Genomic DNA, 6,597 nt, shown 5'->3' on the forward strand with positions numbered 1-6,597 from the left:
TATGTAAATAAAAAATAACTCATATTCCATCATCATAATTAACCAAATAACACAATATATCAGAATTACAAATGCAACACTACATAAACCTCAACCTTGAATCATGTTCATTTCTTAAAAATGAGAGCTACTCACATTACTGTCCGGGAACCAAAAACCCTTCCAAACATTACCTCAACGTTCACCAAACTCAAAGCACCAAGTTTCCTCAACTAACAACACAATAAAACCTTGCAAAAATAAATTAATACATCAAAATCTAATCTAAAACAAAGAAAAATTCTCTATTACTAAAACAAAGCACAAACGTCGAAAACACAAAAAACCTTACAGAAACATCACTCCAGAAGCTCTAAACTGAAACACAAGAATCTCCACACTAAAAGATGATAAAAAATAACTATAATCAACATCTAACTCAGCTAGAACCGCACAAATTAACATCTACAAACCTAAATTCTCGGATTCCCAAAAATACCAAAAATTGACATTATTTTCAAGAAATCAATATTAAATCATTTGCAATCAAAAAACTTATTTAAAATTATTATAACCAGTCCAAAAAAACTCAATTTCATTAAGAAAAACTCAAAACAATTCAAGAAACCCACACATTTATTAGCTCTGAAAATCATTTGAAATCTTAGAAATCCTTTCAATTAAATCAACAATTCAATAAAAATCATTAACACTTAATCACTTGCTCTCGAAGCTTGAAAGAAAACCAAGAAAATGATCCTTACCTTGATGGAAAATAGATTGAAATTGAAATCATCAATGGAACTCCATTATGATCAAGCTTTAAAAATAAGAAAGAGAAGATAAAAGAAACTTGAGAATTAAAATCAAAATTGAGACGGGTGAATTTAGAAATCAAGAAGAAAAAGGGAAAGAATAGATCATATTGTTTTAGAAAAAATGAGAGAAAATGGAGGAAGTTAAGAGAAGTTACTAAAATGTAAAATGAAAAGGAAATGAAAAGCACATGAAAAAAACAAACAAATGTAATTTAGATTAAAATGAATCTAGATGGAAAATGGTAAAAAAAGGAAAATTAAAAAAAAATTAATTTAAAAGGAAAAACTCTAAACATAAGCCTTGGTATAATTGCTTCATAAACTTTTGACATTGTGAAAATTACAAAATGATCACCAAAATTATAATTTCTAATTCTTTCAATTCAGTCACCAAATCATTTAATTAAACTTCCATATTTAAAATTAATCATATATCACTTAAAACCTTTCCAAAATATTTTTAAAAACAAAATATGATTTTTTTAAAAAATTATTCTTCCTTTTTATCGAAAATTCAGAAATCGACCCGAAATCGACCCTAACTACCAGACCCGACTTTAGGACGTTACAACCTCTGTATGCATGTTTAGCTTAGCATCTTTGCATGCTAATATTTACATTGCATAGCATGTGCATGTAGTGGGCATATGTAGTATAGATTAGTTATTAGTGTGACACTGAGCTTGTGACCTTAGTTTTCAGAATTTGTTTCCATGTGCAGGTTCTTAAGAGGATCGTTCGAGTAGCTTATCTTGAAGTCCGTGTTCCAGACCTACACCATCTTTTGAGTACGTCTTGAGTACATATTTAGAGTACATGTACTGCATATGGACCTTCTGTATTTGAGTAGTAATTTATTTTAAAATACTCTTTTAAATCAGTTTGGATATATTTTAGGGGATCTTGTATTTGTAGACATAAATACTATTATTTTATTTTATAATTATGATAAATCCTTTTCAATTGATCTTTATCATTGTTAAAAAATAAAAAAAAATTATCTTAGACACTTTAGTGGTCTCATGTAGTGTACTAATCTACCCAAGGCATAGAGTATGACTGTAACATCGACCCAGAAGTTAGTTTAGAGGGGTCGAGACCCTCAAGGGATGAGAGTTTCATTTCTAGATAGCATAGTAGAGGCACTACTAGATTTGTGGCCAGTTCAGAGCCTCGGGTAGCCTCACGCCGGTATGTCATTCGAGCCCAGGATAAGTGTGATGAAGCTAACATGATCTCAGGTATTTTTACCATGTTTTCTACTTCAATTACATCATTAGTAGACCTAGGGACCATACACTCCTACATATGTTATGACTTAGTCCAAGAAAGAAACCCTTCAACCGGGGAATTAAAGATAGAAGTTAGAGTTTCTAGTTCTATTCAACCAGATCTACCAACATTGTTCAATTAAAATTCAAGGACAGATTTTTCCAACTGATCTAATGAAGTTTTCGTTTAGAGATATCCATTTGATCTTGGGCATGGATTGACTTTCAGAGCATGATGCTAGCTTGAGGTGTAAGGCTACATAACTCACACTCAAGAAAGATAATGGAACCAAAATGGTGATGTTTGGTGAGAAATTGGGTGCTCAAGGATTGTTTTGATTATAAAGTTATAAAGGATGATCAATCGAGGTTGTGAAACCTTTTTATCTCATGTGATCGATACACAAATATTTCCCCACTTTCAAGGATATTTAGACCATTCTACACTTCCTTGATGTATTTTTAAGAGAATTATTATGATTGCCATCAGACAGAGAATTATAATTTGGCATTGAGGTGTTACTGGGTTTTTTCTCCGGTGTCTATTGTGCCTTACCACGTGGCACCAAAAAAGCTCAATGAGCTAAAAGTACAACTCCAAGAGTTGTTAGAGAAGGGTTTCATCCGACCAAGCATTTCTCCTATGGGATCTCTGGTTCTTTTTTTGAAGATGAATGATGGGTCGATGAGGTTATATATCGACTATCGAAAGTTGAACAAGTTGACTTTTAAGAATTGATATCCATTCCCTAAGATAGATGACCTCTTCGACTAGCTTAAAGGTGTGTGTGTTCTCTAAGATATATCTAAGGTCAGGGTACTACTAGTTGAAGTTTAAGTAGGCTAATATAGCAAAAACAACGTTTAGGAAGAGATATGGTCATTATGAGTTTCTTGTGAAGTCGTTTCGACTCACCAATGCCCTGGAGACAGTGTTGAAAACATTTTGACATTTTGATATAACAAATAAAGTGTTAATTAATTTTAAGATTTTATATTCGATTCAAATATTATATTCGATTAAATTATTCGAATATTACAAATATTACTCCAAGTTTTCAAATGTCAATTTTTACTCCTTACTAAATGATAAATTGAGATTTACACTTTAAATATATTTGAAACAATTTTTACAAAGTATTTCGAACCATAATCGAGTCAAAAATGAGTTTTAAATAGGGTAGTACCGATACTGCCTTAACAGTATCGATACCCACCAAACATCAAATCCAAAAGAGGTATCGATACCCTACATGGTATCGATACCCTACATGGTATCGATACCCTTATATATAGTAGTACCGATACCCTAGCCAATGGTACCGATACTACTCCTTTGTTTTTGACTCCGAGAAATAATAGAATGCAAATAGGGTACCGATACCATGACCGGTATCGATACTACTTTACATAGTAGTATCGATACTCCTTTAAAGGTATCGATACCGTTGGTTTTTCAATGGTCGAAATATTTGAATTTTATATAGGTAGTATCGATACTCCAGTAGACTTTTCAAGTGGATTTCACACAACAATGGCTCTATTGACTCCATGATCATCCCCAACGGTTAGAATTTATCTGAGGAGTATTTAAACAAGTCTTGAAGCTATTGGTGAAAACAAGAGAAGCTATAAAAACAAAAGAGAAAGCCTTAAACAACAAGTTTAAGCAATTCAAAGCCAACATCCATTCAATATTCATTTTTCTTTCAAGAACACAATTTGTGCTAAATTGTATTCATTTTTTAGTGTTCTTTCTTTGCTCTAGAATTGTGCAAACATCTTACCTTGTGAGGTTTTTTTCTAAGTTTGCAAGTTTGTAATTTTCTCTTTGAGAATAGAGTGTCTCAAGAATTTGGGGTATAATTCTTGAGGGAGTTGTAAGGTACTCTTTGTCCTCAAAAGAAAGATAAATTAGTGAATTTGTGGAAAATCCTTAGTGTGGATAGCTAAGGTAGTGGACGTAGACTTAGGTTGAGAAAGTTGAACCACTCTAAATCGTTGCACAAATATTTTTATTTTCTGTCAAAGTTTCCACCAACATTTTAATTACCAATTCACCCCCTCTTGGCTAATTCAGCTGATCGATTGACTCAACAATTGGTACCAGATCTATACTTATTTGAAGGTTTTACCACCTCTTGAGAAGATTTGGGAAGAGTTCAAACGTTATCTAAGTCATCCATGGCCTCTATATCAAACTTTGACTTCGTTCTTGATTCTCAACCCGTCAACAAGTCTCCTTTCTTCATTGGAGCTAATTATGCCTATTGGAAGAATAGGATGAAGTTCTTCATTCAAGCTAGTGACATGGGAGCATGGAAAATCATGATGAGAGGATACTCTGAACCATCATAGAACCAGAAATGTAGAGTGAAGAAGAGACGAGATTATTCCAGCTCAACTCAAAAGTAATATATATTTTATTTTATGCAATTGGACCAAATGAATACGGGAGAATATCATCTTGCTCAACCATCAAGGAGATATGGGATAAACTTCAAGTCACACATGAAGGAACCGACGAGGTAAAAGAAACCAAAATTAGTCTTCTTAATCATAGCTATGAAAATTTCAGGATGAAACCAGATGAAGACATCAAAGCTATGACAAATAGATTTTCCGTAATTTTCAATGGTCTCAAGGGATTCAGAGAAATAATCTCTAATGAGAAAGTTGTGAGGAAGATAATTTATTCTCTTCCAAAAGCTTGGTAATCGAAGAATACTGTAATTATTGAAGCTAAAGACCTAAAGTCTTTAACTCTCGATAAGCTCATTAGTTCTCTTCTCACTCATGAAATGATGATTAAAGATGAGGTAGATCATGAGAAGAAGGACGATACAAAGAAGGAAATTGAGAAAACGAAGAACGTTGGCGTTGCTCTCAAATCCACCAAAAATGAGAGTGACTTTGACGATGACGAGGATGAAGAAATGGCATTGCTTTCTAAAAGTCTCAGAAAATTAATGAAACCAAATAGAGAAAGAAAATTCCAACGATGAAGGCTTCAAAAATGAGTCCAAAGAGAAGGACCCAATCATTTGCCATGAGTGCAAAAAGCCTAGGCATGTTAAATACGATTGCCCACAATTGAAGAACAAGGGTCTTTTAAAGAAAAAGCATAAAGCACACATGACTTGGAGCGATGATGAATCATCCGATGAAGAGGAACAAGAAGTAGTAAACTTGTGTTTAATGGCCTTCGGAGAGGATTCTCAAGTAACTTCTAACTCATCTAATTTAGAAGATTATTCATTTAATGAGTTATTAGAGGAATATAATGGTTTGGCCTCGGATTATGAGAAGTTATTTTCAAAATTCAAGAAAGATACTTCAAAATTGAAAAATGAAAAGATCTCATATCCAAGACCAATGATGAACTCAAAAGTAAGATTAAAGACTTGCAAGTCAAATAAGATGATTTTGAAAAGAAAAATTTTGATTTGCAAAATTTACTTTTAAGAGTTAATTATGATCATCAAAAGAAAATTGATGATCTTAAAACCTCTTTCAATAGAGTTGGATTAAAACGTTTTGAAAAAAGAGAAAGTTCAAAATCCAACTATATTAGCAAGAATTTTAAAACTTACAATCATAGAGGCCCCCAAAGAACCTCAAATGGTAAAATTATTAGGAGTATATGGGTTCCTAAAGGACTCAATACTACTAAAGATAAGGGTATCCTAAACAAATGGATACCTAAGGGGACAAGGCTTTTAGAAACTAATGAATTGGACCCAAAAGAATTTGGGTATCAAAAATAAAAAAATAATCTATGTTTGTAAGAAAATGAGCATTGCTTCAAGGCACGAAATACAATCTCAAATTCATGGTACCTTGATAGTGGATGCTCAAGACATTTGACCGGAGATAAGAGCCGGTTTACAGAGCTTAACGACAAAAATAGAGGACTAGTAACCTTATGTGACAACTCAAAAGGTTACATTGAAGGTATAGGTACTATAGGTAATACCTCTTCCATAAAAATAGAAAATGTATTATATGTGAATGGGTTAAATCAAAATCTATTAAGTATTAGTCAATTGTGTGATAAAGGATACAATGTCTTGTTTGAATCAAATGGTTGTAAAGTTGTTGACATTGCATTTAATAGGATTATGCTTATTGGTCATAGAATAGGGAACATTTTCATGTTGCATTTAGATTCTATCAATATGACTAATTTATGCCTAGTTGCCAAAGATGAACATGATAGTTGGTTATGGAAAAAGAGACTAGGACATAGTAGTATGAGTGTTTTACAAAGATTCATTCAAGGTAATTTAGTGAGAGGTTTGTCAAAGCTAAAATTTGATAAAGATAAAATATGTGATGCATGTGCAAAAGGAAAACATAAGAAAGCTTCCTTTAAATCTATTACTGATGTATCAACTAGTAGAGTATTACAATTGATGACTATTCTATGCTTTTGTATTGGTTGATGACTATTCTATATTTACTTGGGTTCTATTTTTAAGTACTAAAGATGAAGCATTAGAAAATTTTATCACTTTTTCAAAAGTAAT

The sequence above is a fragment of the Hibiscus syriacus genome, unplaced genomic scaffold, assembly GCF_006381635.1.
Source record: "Hibiscus syriacus cultivar Baekdansim isolate YM2019G1 unplaced genomic scaffold, ASM638163v2 tig00110514_pilon, whole genome shotgun sequence".
Classification (NCBI taxonomy): Eukaryota; Viridiplantae; Streptophyta; class Magnoliopsida; order Malvales; family Malvaceae; genus Hibiscus; species Hibiscus syriacus.